Source organism: Mus musculus, chromosome X (assembly GCF_000001635.26).
Source record: "Mus musculus strain C57BL/6J chromosome X, GRCm38.p6 C57BL/6J".
Classification (NCBI taxonomy): Eukaryota; Metazoa; Chordata; class Mammalia; order Rodentia; family Muridae; genus Mus; species Mus musculus.
This window is the reverse complement of record NC_000086.7, coordinates 153235169-153254786: the sequence shown is the minus strand read 5'-3', so window position 1 is coordinate 153254786 and position 19618 is coordinate 153235169. Positions and strand designations below refer to the sequence as shown.

Genomic DNA, 19618 nt, shown 5'->3' with positions numbered 1-19618 from the left:
TTAGGTAGAAGAGTGTAAATGCAATATCCAGGTAAAATGTCTTAGCATGAACAAGAAATGGCAAGTTAGACTAGTATTTACTGATCACCACCATCTTTATACTGCACATATATTATATATCTTTACAGCGATCCAATTGTTTCAGGTTGAGTTGTGTTCTCCCAAAGGCTATCTTGAAGCTCTAACTGTGTAGATTACATATTCAACAGGTTTATGAAAATTCCATGCCAGGAGAACCATTATTAATCTTGATTTAAAGGAACAGAGAAGAGCAGAAATGAAAGAGGGAAGTGAAGGGGCAGGGTGTGGCTACAGAGGCCTGGCCCAAACACAGAATTTCCAGAAGTAGGAGAGGGCTTGGAGGGTCACTGTCCCATTGGCTAGAACAGCAAATCTACGAAGCCAAGGGGACAGAAAAACAAACCACAGGATTATTCTAAGACCTCTAATACAATATTCCTTGACCTGCTTTGACCCCAAGACCACTTTTATTCTTTTAGTTTGAAGTATTTTGAAATGACAATGCCTCTTTTGGCCCCATCCTGGCTTTCTTAGTTTTTCCTCTAGGTTTTACAAGTCTGCAAATGCAAAAGAATTTTGCCCCGGGGTTGGGGGGGGAGGGGCTCTCAATCAACCATATCTTATTGAAATGAATGACAGATGAAACTTAGGACTTTTGTACTGATTTTATTTAGTTGACATTTTAGACTTAGAACTGATGCTTGAACTGGGTTAAGACTTTTGAGAAGACAGGGATAGGTTGAGAATATTTTCCTATATGAAGGACATGCATTCCGGAGAGCCAGAGAACATGCCCTTGTAGCCCTCAAAATATGTTCTTGATATGTCGACATCAGTCCTTGCCAATGTGAGCTTCCTTGGAAATAATGGCTTTGCAGATAAAATCAAGATGAGGTGATTAAAGCAGACCTTGGTTCAATATGATTATGTCCTTACAAGAAGAAGATGCCATGTGGAGAGAGAGAAACATACACACAAATGAAAACACAGAGACATCGGTTATCATCGGTTATCCTGTCACAAGCCAAGGAATACATAGGGGTGTAAGAAGTTGAAAATGTCCAGGAAAGATTTTAGCCTAGAGGTCTGTGTAGGTCCCTGGCCTTACCAGCATGTTGATGCCAGGCTTCTACGTTACAGAATTATGAGAATGAATTTCTGTTTTAAGCCACCTACTCTGTGGTCATCGATATTCTCCTCAGGTTCTACCTGCACTGTAATCACAAACAGCTCATTTATGCACAGAAATTTTGAACCATACTGAATGTTCATGTATAAGAGACATGAAAGAATGTGTATTTCATTACAAGGTTAGGAGGCCAAGTTTGGTAGCATGAATGGACCTTAAGATAGTATTTGTGGTTTTACAATAGCAGATATATTCATTTATGTGATATATCTTTGTGAGTCTTTTTGTTTTTGTTTTTTTGTTTTGTTTTGTTTTGAAACAGGGTTTCTCTCTATAGCCCTGGCTGTCCTGGAACTCACTTTGTAGACCAGGCTGGCCTCGAACTCAGAAATCTGCCTGCCTCTGCCTCCAGAGTGCTGGGATTAAAGGTGTGCGCCACCACGCCTGGCTTCTTTGTGAGTCTTTATATATCAGGATAACAAATTTTGAATGCATATATTTATCAGTCTGCAGACACACATAACTAACTTACATATCGATGACAACAAATGTGTAAAACAATATACAACCTATCAAGATGTTACAAATTATGTAGATGACTCCCCCAAACTGGATTTATTCATACACGTATTTATTCATTACTTCAGTGAGCAAGTATTCTCTGGATTTCTCTTATGCTGTAGACACTGAAGGCAGACCAAGATATTCTGAGATAACTAAGTCTAAAGGTATGGGAAGTCCAGAGGTTCCTATAGGGGTATGATCGAATTTCCACTCACTGTAAGGCAGTAGGAAGGAAATAAGGAAATAACCGGTGAATACATATTAAAAAAGAGGTCCACAGCATCAGAATCTGTCACTTTGCTAACTTTGGTGAGTAAAAATGGCATGACATATCACTTAAGGTACAACTTGTGGGACCTAGAGACAGGGAGATTTAGTTAACTTCACTATTTCTACATTTACTTATTTCATAACACGGGAAATGGAATTTCATAGGTTGGTATTAAGTAGATTCAACAAAATAACATTTACACAGAGGGGAGAAAAAAAAACAATACTGGGCATTCAGAAGCTTGTGCTGCTCTGACCCTTGACTACTCAACAAGAGGCTGTTTTGCTGGAATATTTTTCCCACTCCATGAATGTGCTGTTTCTGATCAGCAGAGGTTAAAATTCAAAATTAGATTCTCGAGGTTAAACCTACCCAATCATGAATATTATATTTTACATTCCCTGGCCGAGTCAAAAAGGACACATTTAACACAAGCGCCCCAAATGCACTTTTAAAAACAAGAGAAAGCTTGAAGGATATTAAAGGTACCACTCACTGGGCATCATAAACATGCTCACATGCACCACAGCACAGCTGAAAGGGAAGAACTCAAGTGGTAGATTCCAGTGATGCTGAAGAGGAGTTTGCAGGTTCTCAAGTGTCACGTCGAGGGGCTATCAAATTATCTCAAGTAAATTCACCAACTTGTAGGTATTCTGAGTGGAAGGGCCAGGAAAGAAATAGTTTGAACGACGTATCTGTAAAAATCTGTGGGTTTTCCTCTTCAGCTAACGAGTAAATTGTCCATTGTCCCCTCTATGCACTGGGTCAAGGGGATCTCCACGCCATTTAGGTACAGTGGGCATGCTTTAAACGAGAGCACATTTTAAACAGTTTTTACCTCTCCCTCATTAACAACTATGAATGCTATCTCTAAATATTTGAGTCAGTCTCACTTCTCCTTTTGGACCAATAAAAACTGTATGAATAATATAATAAGTTGGCTTCTAAGTTATAAAAAGCTTTCATAAAGCAGTCATCCCACATGTTCAAAATTTGACTTAAATCTATTTACAAGGAAACTTGAAGGTAAATACAGTAATAATTCAACAAAACAAAATTGTGTTCAACCAAGACACCATAAGGCTCCTCTGCTGTACTTTCATAGGCTTAGTTGAGCTATAAAAAGCAATTCAAAATCAAGGAACTGTTTCCAGAAACGATTATAAGCGGAGAATATAAAAGACAGCATGAGAAATCGTCTAAAGTCTGGATTCTGTCTTTTAACCAGCTCTGTGACCTTGATAAAGTCGTTTAACATATTTAAATAGCTATCACTTGACCTTTAAAGAAAAGGCAGTTGATGGTGTGTTATGTTATCTTTTTTCTGCCCCTACTACATAGTGGGTGATCTAGTCCGGAGCTTCAGCACCACTCAGACATGAGAAAGGCACGCTTCCCCAGGCTCTAGCCCGAGCTCTGTACTCAATTTGCATTACAAGCATGACATTGACTTTGAGCAAATCCAGAGAAAATGAAGGATAAATGAAGGAACACGTGGTTTCATCAACAAGTTGGTAAATAAAAAAAATAATAAAAATAAAAAAAACAAGAGAAAGAGTAAAAAATACAACCATGCATCACTCATTCATTGAATGTTATATACTGCAGACTTATTTTCATCTGCTTTCTATTGCTATAACAAAATAACAAAGACTGGGAAAATGATCCCCTGTAAAGTCCTCACTGGTTAGCAAAGGTGTGAGGCCTCAGGAGGGATCCATATAGCCGGGAGGGATCCATATAGACGGCCTTAGCTAAGTGAAGCCAGGAATAACAGAGTGCTGGGAGTTTGGAATTGAATGATGAGATCCTGTGGCTTTCTATGTGAATGAACCATAACAACTGTAACAGGAACTCAGCAGACAAAGAAGCTACCTCTTGCCCTTGACATGCTAAGACCTTCTAAGAGAAGGGACGACAATGAATACACCAAGGGAGAGATATCTAATATTCACTAGAAACCTTGGATTCCTATCAACTTTCCATTCTTTTCATGTAATCTGATTTTTCCTTGGTTTAAATAAATATTTCAGTTGACTTGAGTTAGTTAAAATGTCATTACCACCACTACCTAGTGGGGAAGATTTATCTTGGCTCCTGTGATTTCAGAGGGATCAGTCCATAGTGGCATGTGGGTGTGATAGAGCAATTCAGTCTTGAAGTGGGCCAAGAGGCAGAGAGGAGTGCTACCACTCCACAACTTTCAATGTCATAAACTCAGTCCATTCTTAAGATCCAGTGAGCAGTACTTGGGGCAAGGGACACATGAATCTTGGTAAGTTCCAGGCCAGCTTGGTCTATATAATGAGTCCCAGGACAGCCAAAGATACATAGTAAGACCGTGTCTTAAAATAACAACAACAAAAGATCTACTCACATTATTAACCAAAAGCTATTAACTTCAATTAGTAAATTAAATGTTTAAAGTGTAAGCTCCTGCTCATGTTTTGGTGACTATCACCATTGGAGCCAGAGAGATGAGATATATTGTAAGAAAAGGTCTATGTGTATTCTATCACTTATTATGTTTGTTTGTTTGTTTGTTTGTTTGTTTGTTGTTTGAGACATGGTTTCTTAGAGTATCCCTGGCTGTCCTGAAAACTCTCTCTGTAGACCAGGCTGGCCCTGATCTTGGAGATCCACCTGCTTCTGTCTCTACCACCACCCAACGTGAACTCTATCTCGTATACACTGACAATGAATTCTAATTTTGAGAAAACATAGTTTAAAACCACAGACATGTGCACACTGATAGTGGTACATAGGTCTTTGAATTGTGATCTGTCAAGAAGTATTCTATCTTACTATTTCCTCACATTTCATTAAAATGGCAGTGTGATCCAAAGTTAGAAATCCATCTTGAGTTGTTGCAGAATATTTGATCACACTGTGAATTCCAAGATTATGTTATTTACAAAAAAAAATAACAAACCTGCTTCTAGTTGCGGTTTAGCTTAGTCCTTAGTAAACACCTTTAATACCAAACAATGAAGGTATATAGTTAGTTTGTAGAAGGAAGCACCCATGTTTGAAAGTGATGTCTAATTGAGGGGCAGACAAACTGGTGAATCAAAGAAAGATCTGACAGAATAGGAAATGCCCAACTCTCAAAAGAAGAGAGGAAAGGGAAGCTACTTAAGGGAGCAGAGCAGAGAGAGAGGGAGAGAAAGAGGCAGTTTTACAGGGACAGTTTTACAGAGACAGGTTGAAGGGAAAGGACAAGCTAAACATAGGTGAAGACTGAATGAGCCAGAGAATTGAGGAGACAGAAGATTAGAACATACTGTCAGAGTTAATAAGAGACCAAGCAGGACAATTTTGTCAGAGACTGAGAGATAGCCTGGTTTCTCTCTAACCTTCACCATCCTTATCTAAAAGATGGGCATAACCTTGTTACAAACTTAATTGACAAGTATGCAAAGGGCTTAGCATGGTCACCAGCATAAAGTAAATAATCAATAAATTATAAAGGATTGTTTGTTTCCTAGCTGAGGAGATCTGATGAAAACTGGAGTCTTAAAGTTTTGTGTTCCCAAGCTGTAGCAAAGAGCTGCCTACACAGGGTTCTGGTATACACTGAATGAATGATTGACTGACTGAATGAATGATTGAATGAGATAAAGGACTAAATGTTTCTTTCATTATCATCTGCATTATAAGTAGAAATGGTTAATCCATATGACAGATATTTTAAAATTTATTACTATTTTATGTTCATTGATGTTTTGCCTGCATGTATGTCTGTGTGAGTGTGTCAGATCCCCTGAAACTAGAGTTACAGACAGTTGTGGGTTGCCATGTGTATCATAGGAATTGAACCAAGGTATCCTCCTAGAAGAACAGCCAACACTCTTAACTGTTTAGCCATCTCTCGAGCCCCTATGAGTAGATTTAATTAAACCAAAGATACCATGACCCAGCTTTAATATGTTACCTTCAATCATACATGCACGCACAACACACACACACACACACACACACACACAGTGAGAGTCTGCATGCTACTAAAAGATCCAGTTTTCCACACTCTCATTTCCAAATACCATGAAAAAGGTTAACCAAAGAGGTGAAGACTAACAATGAAAATTAGCAAAGGAATATGAAAAATTCAAAATATGTAAAGATATCACAATCAAAAGAATAAGCATTAAAATATGCACACTGGCTGTAAAGCAAGGCACACACACACACACATTCAATGCAAACCCCATTAGGATGCCAATGACATTCTTTTCATGGACAGAAAAAAATCATAAAATTTGTGTATAAACAAAAAATCTCCTAAATACTCAAAGCTATCTTATAGAAAAAGAAAAATAGGTATTGCACTACCTGGCTTCAAAATATACTATAAAGCTGTAGTAATCTGAATAAAAGCACAAACACATTCCAATTGTTTAAACTGGTCTAAAAATAGATATAGAGACTAATGGAACAAAATAAGAGAGCATAAAAGTAAGCCCAGAGGTACAGGCAATAGACTTCTGGCAGACATTCTAAGAGAATGAGTTGAAGAAATGGCAGTCTTTCTAGAAACGATGCTAGGAAAACTGAATATACATGCTGTTACAGAGATCAACTCAAAATTGATTAAAGAATTAAATGGAAGAGCCCAAACTGAAACTATTAGGAAAAACAAAACAAAAAAAAAAAACAAAAACAAAAAAAACCCAAAACAACAACAACAAAAACCCACTTCAAGACATTGAAATAAGCAAGGAATTTTGGACAGGTACCCAAAAGCATGGGAAGAGAAAAGGAAAGAAAAGAATGTGATTTTGCATCAAACTAAAAATTGTCTGCACAGTAAAGTAAACAATAGAAGGCAATCCAGGGAACTGGAAAGATATTTGTAAGTATTGTATTTAGTGAACAATTATCATGTAGAGGCTAAAAACTCAACAGCACAGAGGTATGGTGGCACACACATTTCCTCCCAGGACTCTTAAGGCTGGGGCAAGTGGATCTCTATGTTTCTGAGGCCAGGATGGACTACGTAGTGAGTTCCAGGCCAACCAGGGCCACACAAAGAGGCCCCATCTCAAAAAAAAATCCTCAATAACTAAAAATAAATAATAATTAAAAATTAAAGGCTTTATTTTATTAATAATGAAGCTGGGTGTAATGGAGTATGCCTTTAGTTCCAGCACTTGGGAGGCAGAGGCAGGTGGATCTCTGTGAATTGAGAGGCCCAGCCTGGTCTACAGACTGAGTTCCAGAATAATAAGATCCTGTCTCAAAAACAAACAAAAGGATTTTTTGGTTTGGTTTGGTTTGGTTTGGTTTGGTTTAGGTTTTTTTTTTTTTTTTTTTCAAAACAAGGTTTCTCTGTGTAGCCCTGGCTGTTCTGGAACGCACTTTGTAGACCAGGCTGGCCTCGAACTCAGAAATTCACCTGCCTCTGCCTCCCAAGTACTGGGATTAAAGGCATGCGCCACTTCTCAGCCAAAAGCTTTATTAATAATGGATTTAAATTAACACTTTTCAAAAGACGCTATCCAAATTGCTAACATGAGAGGAGTCTAGAGGATGTTAGATTAAATGAACTAAGCCAGGCACATCAAGTACTGTATGGTCACACATGTAAAATCTAAAAGGGTTAATGCTATATGAGCATTCAATATTGGTTCCCAAGCCCAGGGTAGATAAGAAGGAAGAAAGGATGGAACATGGCTTATTAGTGATTACAAAGTTTTAATCAAGTAAAAGTAAGTACTTTGGATATATCTTTACTCATTAAAGTGACTATACACAATGCACTGGTTATTTCTAAACTCTAGTAGAAAGGATTTTGAATAGAGTCACCATAAAATAATAACTATTTGAGGGGGGAAACATATTGATCTTTTTTTAAATGGTAAATAATATATGTGTTTAATCTAATACTTGATACCCGTACATATATATAATTTTATGTCTTCATATATAATTTAAATTAAAATAAATAGATTTAAATTTTACAAAGAAGAAGTCCAGATTTCCATGTGATAAAATATGGGTGACTTAAGTGTCAGGATTAGGCTCAATTCAGCATTAACATCACTCTTTGAAGCGCAGCTATTTTCCTGAAATACTATAGAGGAAAAAAACCTGTGGCCTTTTCCTCCAGCAGCTGGTTTTGCTTCACCAATGGAAGGAATTTCCTAAGCTCACTCCTTCTCTAATTGTCCTCCAGCCTCCTTCAACCCATATGACAGTTATGCTTACTTCAGCCTTGTTTATACGGTTCTGTTGTTCCTGATTGGAATACCCCTTTCCCTTCAACCTGGCCATTCAAGTCCTATTTCTACTTCAACGTACTGGGAGACTTCATAGAACTTGAAATGCATATCGCTATCTACCAAGGAGTTTGCCAAAAAAGAGAAAACTGAGATGAAAGGGTGGGATGAAGTAGAAAACGTTGTGGAAGAGGGGACTTTTTAAATGTTTGCAGTGCTAGGAATGGAACTATTTGGTTGGAAACCCTGCACAAGCTAAGAAACCCTGTTCACTCTTCCTCCCCTAACCCCGCCCATGTGCAAGGAGCACTTCAGCTAAGACAGCATCTCTTCATGTTTCCTGCAACTGACACACCAATGCCCACCCAGGGGCTCAGCTTTTTTTTTTATCATACATGGGTACAATCCCAGCTCCTAGTTTACACATCATCCATCACCCTATGCCCAAGACTTATAAAAACCACCCCTTGCTTTAGCCCAGGCATGTGACTCCCTTGACTTCTACGCTTGAGATCAGTGAACTTGCCTGAGAGCTGCCTTTCAATAAGCCTGCCTTTGTACTCTTGATTTGGTTTGAACTGGCTTATTTCATTGGAGAAACACATCATCATAGGAACACAGGACTATGGTCATGCTGGGTAAGCACTCCACCACAGAGGTGCTATCCTAGCCCATAAAAGACATTCAAGATAAAGGGACTGCCAAATAAGGAATGGAATTTTTGAAAACACATGGAATATCCAAGCAATATTAATAAGTTTAACAGGACTCTTGTAACAAGGGGGAAAAATCACATGCTATATACATAACAGGGTGCAGACAGAATGGAAGTGACCTATTAAGAGGCATGAATTCAATCCTATGATAGGGCATCTCTAAGATTCTGAACATTGAACAGGAAAGGTTTAAAAATCACAGAAATTGCCTAATTTGTAGAACAGAGTGAAATCTATATTAATTTATCAGGAATACCATTAAAAAGCATCCCACAGTACTTTAACAGTAGAAATGCACTGTTCTATAGTCCCACAGACAAACAATCTGAAATCAAAGAGGGAGGAAAGGATTTCTTCTGAGGGCTATGAGGGAGGGCTTAGGTATAGGCTTCTCTTTTACTGTCTTATAGTTTCACTTAGCACCACTGGGGGAGTTTTGTGTCCAAATTTCTCATCTTATAATGTTTCAAGTCACTAAATTAGGCTCTATCATGTTGACCTCATTATAACTCTATCACCTATGTAAATAAAACCATCTCCAAATACACTCACATTCTAAGGTACTGAAAAAGTTAGGGCTCCAACACGTGTTTGAGTATACTCAACCCATAATAGAGAACACAGATATTGCAGACAGAACAACAGCAAAGGACCTGTTTTAATAAGCCATATTTGATATGATAAAAAATTAGAAATAATTTGAAGGTAAAGGAAAAGAGAGTAGTAACTGATGCTGTTAGGTCATTGTTGATCGAAGGACAAAAATGGAAATGGAAGGTTTGATAATATAGAAAAGGTGTTAGACACACCACATGTAAGATGCTGAAATGTCTGTCCAGTTAACAGATGAACCAGCTAGGGCTCAGAAGAAACATTCCGTTTGAAAATGGAGACTTGCCATGCAGACAAACATCATCATACAAGTAGCAGTAGAAACATTTAAGGATTACAGAGCAACAAGAGAAGAGAATGCAAAGAACAATCAGGCAAGTGGCAATCCAAGAAATAATACTGACATGAAAGTCAAAGAAGTAGAGGTTCTAAAAAAAAGGCTAGTCTGCAACCCTGAATGTTAAGAGTGAATTGGGTTAAAGACCTAAACTGGAGCACTAGGCAGGATAGAGCCTGTAGCAACTGGTAAGAGCAGTTTCAGTAAGGATTTCAACTGAAAGTAAAGAAAAAGTGGGTTTTAGTCTATATGTTAACAAAGAAAGATTGCTTGAGACTGAGAAAGAAAGTATATGCTAGAAAAATATATCAGTTACTTTCCTGTTGCTATGTCAAAATGCCATGTGCAAGGCAGCCAATAGAAGAATGGATTTATTTGGGATATGGTTTCAGAAGGGTAAGAGTACGGAGATATGGCAGCAAGTGGCAATCATGGTGGTCAGAGTCATGAGCTCAAATTCACATCTTAAACCACAACACTAAGCAGAAAGAGCGAACAGAAAGTAGGGTGAGACTATAAACACTCAGCGCCTGCTTCCGGTGATATGCTTCCTCTAACAAGCTTCCATCTCCCAAAGGATCCACAACCACCCATCAGTCCTACCAACTGGGGGCCAGGTGTCCAAATACCCAAGCCCCTGGGACACACATATTTCTCAAACTACCACAGAAGATAAAGCAGTGTGAGACAAGAGTGTACAGACTTTGGACACTGTGTGACAGATGTCTGTCCGCCACTTCCAAGCTCTGGAAGCTTAGGCAAGTTGCTTGGTTTTCCTGTGCTCCAATTATAAAAATAATTGGAGGAATAATAATGGCACCTGCTTCGAGGGATTGCTGTGATCAGAGTATGCATTAATGCATATAAAGTGCTTACTAGAGAATCTGGTGCATGGTAGGATATCGTGTAGGCATGGTCAGATGAGAGGAAGAAGAAAAGAAAAGGTAAAGAGGACAGAACAGGACACTCGGTGATAAAACACAATCCCATAGGATTCAAAAGAGAAAATATACCTTCCACTAAATAGCAATGTGATCTTTAGTATTTTACTTTCCTGTGTCTTATCTGTGAACTAGAGATAATAATAGCGTCTATCTTACAAGGTTACTATGATGATTAAATAACAGTGCACCCTAAAAAAAAAAAAAAAAAGTGAGCCGGGCAGTGGTGGCACACGCCTTTTATCCCAGCACTTGGGAGGAGGCAGGTGGATTTCTGAGTTCGCGAGGCAAGCCTGATCTACAAAGTGAGTTCCAGGACACCCAGGATTGCACAGAGAAACCCTGTCTCGTAAAAAACAAAAAACAAATAACATAACAAAAAAAGGTGGACAGATGATAAATGTAATACAAACACTGAGGGATGACATGGGATGCTAACGGGCACATCGTTCCAACCTTTCACACAAAAACATAGGGAACTTCTCTTACTGAAAGCAGGCTATTATATGTTGGAACTGGAGCGAACCTCTAAATTCTAAAGCAGTGAGCAACCAGAAGGGCTTGTTCAAGTCTGTTTCCCTAAGAGTTTCTGAACCAATTCATCTAAGTCGGGGCCTGAAATTTGACTTTTATTTTTTTTTTAAGACAGTGTTACTGTGTGTAGCCCTGGCTGTCCTGGAACTCACATAGTAGACCAGGCTGGCCTCGAACTCACAGAGATTTGCCTGCCTGCCTCTGCCTCCCGAGTGCTAGATCAGAGGCTTATGCCACTACACCTGGCTGAAATAATTTGACAGTCTTTTTTGTTTGTTTGTTTTTGTTTTGTTTTTCGAGATAGGGTTTCTCTGTGTAGCCCTGGCTGTCCTGGAACTCACTCTGTAGACCAGGCTGGCCTCAAACTCAGAAATCCACCTGCCTCTGCCTCCCAAGTGCTGGGATTAAAGGCGTGCGCCACCACTGTCCAGTGAAATTTGCCGTTCTTAGAAGGTTTTCAGGTGATGAGATTGCTTCTGATCTGGCTATCACACTGGAATAACCTCAGATCTAAAACAGTGCTGGGCAAGCCTTGCTTCCACATTACAATCACCTGAAGACTATTTTTAAAAATCTTTTTTTTTTCTTTTTAGGTAACTGCTGAAGTAACTTAATCTGAATCTTTGCAGATAGGCCAAGGTATCATAATTTTCTTAATATATTTCCGAAGTGAGTCTCTTATATGTCCAATTGAGAATTATCTAGAGAAGATGCATCCAACATACACACCTAACTTCCCCCTAATAAGGATCTGCAATGAGAAGGAGGATTTTCAAGGTCTAAAAGTTATGGAACTTTCAAATTATAAAATGGATATGCTAAAACTCTTGTTACATTTCTCCCTGTGGACTCTGGGTCTTTTTCTCTCACTTTTAATTCCCTTCTCATTCTTCTCTTTCTGAATTCCCCAGGCTAAGGATAAATCAAAATTGGAAGCTTCTACTTGGAGAACTTGAAGAAAAACAAATTGAACTAACTTAAGAGAAATAATGTGCTGGGCAGTACTGAACGTTTAAAAAGATTTCCAAGCAAATACTTCATATTTTTATGATAAATAGCACTATAAAATCTGTGACACTTCTGTAATTAAAGCTAAGAATTTTCCTAGCGCTAATAAATTTTATGGTGATTTTTTTTGTTAAAATGCACTAGAGCCGTTTGTGTTTAAGTATTTTCATATGTGTATGAAATCATCTTCAGATAATTATGTTTATAACAGCCACAATAAAATTATGTCCTAGATGGCATGAACAACTCAGCAAAAGCTTTCCTAAGATTTTCTACAAGGAACATTGCAGCCAAAATGACAATCTACCTCAGCTTTGTCAAGATGAACAATTCAACACTCTTTAGTGAAGTAGAATTTGAAATGATTGTTGATAGTTTTCATAAAAAAATGTATCCTTTACATACAAGCAACAAAAATGTACTCAGCCAATTATATTTGCATATTTGTCTACATACATATTTGCATACATATTAAGTCTAACAGAAATAATCAGAGGAAAAGACACTATCTATTTATAGAGTGGTTAAAAAAAAAGTACCTGGGAGAGGCAGAAGGGAAGAAGAGATGCCCTGGAAGAGGGCAGAAGAAGTGATGTAATACTATTGCAATTAAAAACAAAGGAAATTGCAGTATTAAAGAACAGGAAAAAATGCATCCTAACCCCTTCAGAATAAAAGCCAAAATATTTAATTCCCTTGATCTCCATGACCTCACGTCAGCGATGATGCTCCTCTCTCTCCTCTTCCTTCCTTTCTTAGACAACCTTACTATGTACCTCAAGCTAGCAATGAAATTGCTCTCCTTCGGCTTCCAAAGTCCTGGGATACCAGGTATGTGCTTTCATGGCTGGCAATTACGTGCCTCCAGCTCTTCCTGGAATATATTACAAGTAGAACAGCCTTCTCAAATATCCTTGTGACTATCTCCCTTATTTCATGAGATATATTGTTCTTTATCATATCAAAGAGGCTTTCCTTAAATATTCTATATTAATTAGCTCTCCCTAACATGTCACACTATCCTGCTACTACTTCAGAGCTTCATTAAACACACATCTTTACTGTCTATCCCCTTCAAGAGCACCTCTCACTATCTCCAAGATGGTGCAATGGTCCAGAAAAGATTCTTAGCATACATTTGTTAAATGAGTAAATGACTAGCATGACACTATATAATTTTGTGCTGCAATTTTCTCATTTGCAGCTTCCTATTCTTGAGGACTGAGTAAGAACCAGAACAGGATTTAACCAAAGCTGTCCAAATTTTTCTAGTATAAGAAAGTCTAGGCATTCCAAGAGGTAATTTGAGGGTTGGAACTAGTGCTATAGAATTACAGAAATAGAGGGCAGAGAGAAGCAGAGGCAGAGGCAAAGGGAAAGGGAGGGAGAGGGAAGGAAAAGGGGACAGAGGTAGAGAGGGAGGGAGAAGGGGAGAGGGGGAGAGGGGGTTAGAGCAAGAGACAAACACAGACTGAGCAGAGACAGAGAGCCCCTCTTGAAAGTTTTTGTTTGGTTTCTGTAATTATCTCTCATGAAACCACTTTTCCTTGTCCTAAATGAAAATTCTAGGAAGCAGAATGACACAAATAATTCAAAGTGCTGTGGGAAAGCTGCTTAAATCCCTTGGAGAAAAATTCTACTCTTTCCTTGAGTACTTCTTAGAAGGTTCGTAAAGCTTTCCTCATCCTATAAAGGCAATAAGCACATTTCAACAACAGTCTGACAGCTAAGAGTTTCCTAGTTCCCAGATATACAACTAGAAATTCCCCACAAAGGTAATCGAACCAGCCACGAACACCAAGAGATGAGCAAGTGTTAGAAGAGAAACATAACAGCCCCTAATAAGTGACACAGAATACCAAAGGCAGAATACTGGTTGTGGAATCAACACATAGTTCCTTCCCCACCCTCCATTCAAGGGGGGCATGGCATGCACAAGTGGCTTTTGACTCAATAACAAGACTACACTCCCAAACAGTCAAAATCAACTAGGAGTGTTTCTGTTAAATGTGTGCTTTTCTTTGTTTTCAGAAGGTCATAGGAAAAAATGTTGAGTCTTTTTATCTTAATTCCTTCCCAAACTCAATAATATAGGCTGTCTGGAATAAGACTGTTTTCAAGTTTAGATGATCTACCAAGAAGACACTGAATAGAGGACTCTGCTTTGCTTTAAAACGTTGTCAAGGAACCTACAACAGGCACCATCCCTGGATGAGAACTCGTACTGGAGATGCACTGAAACCCAGAATATTAAAGAAAGCGACTCTGGACTTTACATTTAATACTAGACACAGCTAACTGCCGACTGATGGGAACTGGGTCATTCCATCACTCACACAGAGCATTTCATGGGGAAATGATAGCCCTCAAACCTCGACAACAATTTCATCTCTTTGGTCTGTGGACTATAAAGCTCCATCCACAACCCTGCCACCCTCCCTAAGCAGAAACAAAAGAGAAGCATGTAAAAGATGTCACTGGTCCATAGAAGCCATTTCTAATGAATGGTTGCTATACCAACTCTTTCTTTATCTAATGGGAAGGAGCTAATGAGGCTCTCCTTACCAACACAATGTAGCAGGTAAGACACCAAGGCGAAAATCAGAGCATTCAGGATGGCCTCAGCTTTCCTACGGAAACATTCTGTCCTGTGCTTTTCCAAAGGCTTTTTCTTTTCAAGACACAGTTTCATTCTCTAGCTCTGGCTGTCCTGGAGCTCACTATCTAGACCAGAACAGAATGGCCTTGAACTCAGAGATCTACCTGCCTCTGCCTCTCTGCCCCTCTGCCCCTCTGCCTCTCTGCCTCTGCCTCTCTGCCTCTGCCTCTGCCTCTCTGCCTCTGCCTCTCTGCCTCTGCCTCTCTGCCTCTGCCTCTCTCTCTGCCTCTCTGCCTCTGCCTCTCTGCCTCTGCCTCTGCCTCTCTGCCTCTGCCTCTCTGCCTCTGCCTCTCTGCCTCTGCCTCTCTGCCTCTCTCTCTGCCTCTCTGCCTCTGCCTCTGCCTCTCTGCCTCTCTGCCTCTCTGCCTCTGCCTCTCTGCCTCTGCCTCTCTGCCTCTCTCTCTCTGCCTCTCTGCCTCTGCCTCTCTGCCTCTCTGCCTCTCTCTCTCTGCCTCTCTGCCTCTCTCTCTCTGCCTCTCTGCCTCTGCCTCTCTGCCTCTCTGCCTCTCTGCCTCTCTGCCTCTCTGCCTCTCTGCCTCTCTGCCTCTCTGCCTCTCTGCCTCTCTGCCTCTCTGCCTCTCTGCCTCTCTGCCTCTCTGCCTCTCTGCCTCTCTGCCTCTCTGCCTCTCTGCCTCTCTGCCTCTGCCTCTGCCTCTGCCTGGCACACACCACCACACCCACTTCACAAGCCATTTGACTTGCTACATGTTTTCCAACCTGAGCTCCCAGTTCCTTTGAGTATATGGATTCCCAGCACACATGTGAAAATACATGTGAACTAGGAGAGTATATGTTAGAGATGGTTGGCATATGTTGGAATCAAATTCCACATTCCTCCCCCTATCCAGGGAGGAGATCTTGGCCACCAATCAGCTAAAAAAAGGAGTCCATAGCAACATTCTGCAGGGCCTTGAGATCTTACACACAATGTCCAGCTGCATGATCTGCCTGCCACAGGCAATGAAGTTGGCATTAAATAAATATTGGTAGAATTGATTAATTAGCTCGAAGTCATCTACACAGTCATGTTGTGTCTGAATGGAAATGCTATCCTTCAGATAAAACTACTGAACCCACTGACTCTGTGGGTAACTAATGTGCATATTGGCATGAATACCCACACTGCACCTTCTAAAAATCCACTGGATGTTAGAACCAAGTTTGAAGGATAACCTGGGAGAGGGAGGAGCTGTCCTCTGCACATAAATTCCTTCCAATAAACAGACAGTGTTACAACAAGGTAAGACACTGACATTCTTTAAACTGAATTTCCACTCCAAGTCCCTTAGGTAAAATTGTGCACTGTCCCTTTAAGAAGCCAGGCAAGATGGAGCCCTCCCAGCTTGAAGCTAGAGGTTTTGAGCAACCTGATAGGGATGCTGGAGTATGACAAAAAGAAAGAATGTCAGAAGGATGATAGTGAAGCCTTAACATCAGGAGTGGAAATAGAGGCTGTAAACACACAACACGCTTCAGTGTGCACGAGCTGGCCGCGTGGCCACTCTGGGCACCAGAGCACCACCCTCCACCCCTCTCCTCCGCCCTACTCCACCCTGCCCCACCCTTCTTTCCTCCTAGAGTGAGCCACCAGCAGAACTGCGGCCATGTCCCCGCCCCCTCCGAGACCCCGGGAGGGCAGCCGAAAGCGAGGTGCTGGCTGGACAAAATGAAAGGGACTTACTTTGGGGTTCTGCGCCTCCGAAGGCATCCTTTCCTTGCAGCCCCTGCCAGGGGCAGCGCACGCACGGGGTCTTCGCTGCCTCGCGCCACGAACCGAGCCCAGGAAGACTTAGGGAGATGCCGGTACACTAGATATTACTGATCTTAAGGCGAGACAGAAGGGTATAAGGGAGTTAGCCGGTGGCGGGAGTGGTGGTAAGATCTAAAACCCTCCTCTCCCCTCATTCGCACGAGCGTCCCTCGCCCAGCGTTAAGGATTTCAGGGGCAATGGTTTTCTTTTTTTCCCTTTTGGTTTCTCCCAGCTGCCTGTCCCAGACCCCACCCAGCGGCTCCACCCCATCCACTGCTACACATTCTGTCAATCACCAGCCCCTTTAAAGCTGCATCACACAACTTAGCTTTTCCTCCCTCTCTGAATGGGCGGACAGAATCCTGGGGCCTTTTTAACAATGCCCCGGACATTTTTGTTGGGTTTCTGATGCTGGGGTTACCTCCTTGTGGAGGCCTCCCCTCCCTACCTCTGGCCCGAAGCTGGCCCACTGTACCCCACCCAAACTCTTTCCGGACAAGCCAGGCCCAACCTCACCACACCACACCCGGGTCTCTTAACTTCGTCTCTGGTGAAAGCTCTTCCTAAACCAGCCAGAACTCCAAGAAAGTTCCTGTAACGCCCTGCTTGGCACCGCCCACTCTCGTGCACTTTTCTAGACTTAAGGGGCTTAAAAGCTCTCCTAACCTTGGGGCTTCTTCAGTTCTGCCTGGCAGAGGGGGAGATAATGTCTTCATCTTTCATCCGTGTGATTCTCCAAATTTCTAACCAGCCTGGAAAAAGAACAGTAGTGATTCCCAGAAATCTGTGTGATACCTTTAACAAACCATAAAAAGCTTTCCAGTACCATCACCCCCACTCCTGGATCAGGCAACTCAAAAGTCAGAAAAGCAAGGAGGACCAATCTCACCAGCTTAAACTGGAAGCCCACACTAACCCATAAGAAGTTACGTTTGTTGCCATTTCCAAGCTCAGTTGATGATAACACCTGGTTTCAAAACAAAACCATCCTGGGGGGCCAACTTTGACTCTTTCTCCCTCTCGGGCCACTTTCTTTTTTTTTTTTTTTTTTTTTTTTTGGTTTTTCGAGACAGGGTTTCTCTGTATAGCCTTGAACTCAGAAATTTGTTGGGCCACTTTCAATTCTTCAGAAAATCCTTTTGTCCGTATCTTTAAAAGGTGTCCAGTTGACCACTTCTCAGGGTTTCTACTACTTCTCAGGCTCCGGCCTCAACTAGATGAGTCTCCTCAAAGATCTCCCGCTTTTCTTCATTGACTCCTCTAAAATCCATCTCTAGTTAGAAAATCGTTTTACAGGGCAAATTTTAATAGCAAACCTGAACAAGAGGTACTTCTTTTGTAAAAATCTTTGATTCTAATTGCATGTAGAATCCAAATTCTACCAGAAAAAAAGATCTATCCGTCCCTCGCCACCAATTTCTACGCAACCTTGTTCACAGGGGTAGATGTCTGTATGCTAAGATCTGTCTCAGTTTGCCCTCTGTGTTACCTTTCTGTTTTGTTCACTCCATATCCTATATCCAATATTAACTCAGAACACAGGAGACCTCATCCCATCTTATTTTTACCACAACACTGGTCACAATTTCAATGAATGGTATTCGCAAGTTTTTTTGTTTTGTTTTGTTTTGTTTTGTTTTGTTTTTGTTTTGTTTTTCGAGACAGGGTTTCTCTGTGTAGCCCTGGCTGTCCTGGAACTCACTCTGTAGACCAGGCTCGCCTCGAACTCAGAAATCTGCCTGCCTCTGCCTCCCAAGCGCTGGGATTAAGGCATGCACCACCACCGCCTGGCTTTGAAAGATTTTTAAAGATGGTTTATTTACATTTTACGTATATTGATGTTCTACCTGCTTGTATGTGTGTGTAATGTTGTCAGCTCCCCTAGAACTGCAGTTACAGACAGTTGTGAGTTGCCATGTGGGTGCTGGAACTTGAATCTGGGTCCTTTGGAAGACCAGCCAATGCTCTTAACCACTGAACCAACTTTCCAGCACCTGGAACTTGGAATTTGCAAGTTCGTAACAGCAGAGTCTTGTGAGTGCAGGAATTTACCTATCCTTAACATACTGAATAGTGGCTGCCATATAGTCTAGCATATATCGTTTAAAGATATTATGGGCAGTATCTTCACAGATATATTGGATAATATCTATTATTGTTATTATTATTTATTAGGTTTTTGTTTGTTTTGCTTGATGATGTTGTTTGACACAGGGTTCCTCTGTGTAGCCCTGGCTCTCCCAGAACTCACTGTGTAGACCAGGCTGGCCTTGAACTCAGAGATCCACCTACCTCTGCCTCCTGAGTGCTTGGATTAAAGGTGCATACCACCACTGCCAGGCTTCTTCCTTCTTCTGAGAAGAGTTTATGGAACATTTGGGGGGGCAGGCACATTGCAAGTTTATAATAGCAAACTAGATGAAAAGTTTCAGCTAACATTCAGGGCATTCATGAGCAGAAGTCTGGAGACTTGGACCTGGTAGCACCTGTAAGCATCTGTTTCAAATATATGATGGCTGAGCACTTGAAAACCTGTTGATAATGGCTTAAGACAAATCTTAAAAAAAACTTCTTGCTCTTTTTCTTTCTTTCTTTTTTTTTTTTTCCGAGACAGGGTTTCTCTGTGTAGCCCTGGCTGTCCTGGAACTCACTCTGTAGACTAGGCTGGCCTCAAACTCAGAAATCCTCCTGCCTCCACCTCCCAAGTGCTGAGATTAAAGGTGTGCGCCACTACTGCCCGGCTAAAACTTCTTGCTAATTTTTTTTTAAGATTTATTTAATTATTATACATAAGTACACTGTAGCTGACTTCAGATGCACCAGAAGAGGGTGTCAGATCTCATTATGGCTGGTT

At 40.8% G+C, this 19618-nt stretch overlaps 1 protein-coding gene across 8 annotated transcripts in view; it reads right to left on the bottom strand.

Annotated features, from left to right (window-relative positions):
* Klf8 (Kruppel-like factor 8) overlaps positions 1-19618 on the bottom strand; it is a 173587-nt gene that overhangs the window by 144139 nt on the left and 9830 nt on the right. The window contains exons 2-3 of one of the 8 annotated variants that reach the window (XM_017318503.1): positions 17431-17516; positions 16695-16836 (exon numbers count right to left, since the gene is read on the bottom strand). The gene's annotated coding sequence lies outside the window, so the exon portion shown is untranslated. Of the gene's footprint in view, positions 1-16694; positions 17198-17275; positions 17366-17430; positions 17517-19618 lie in introns of those variants that run through there. The other 7 variants (XM_017318504.1, XM_017318506.1, XM_017318505.2 and 4 more) reach the window with 7 other exon arrangements.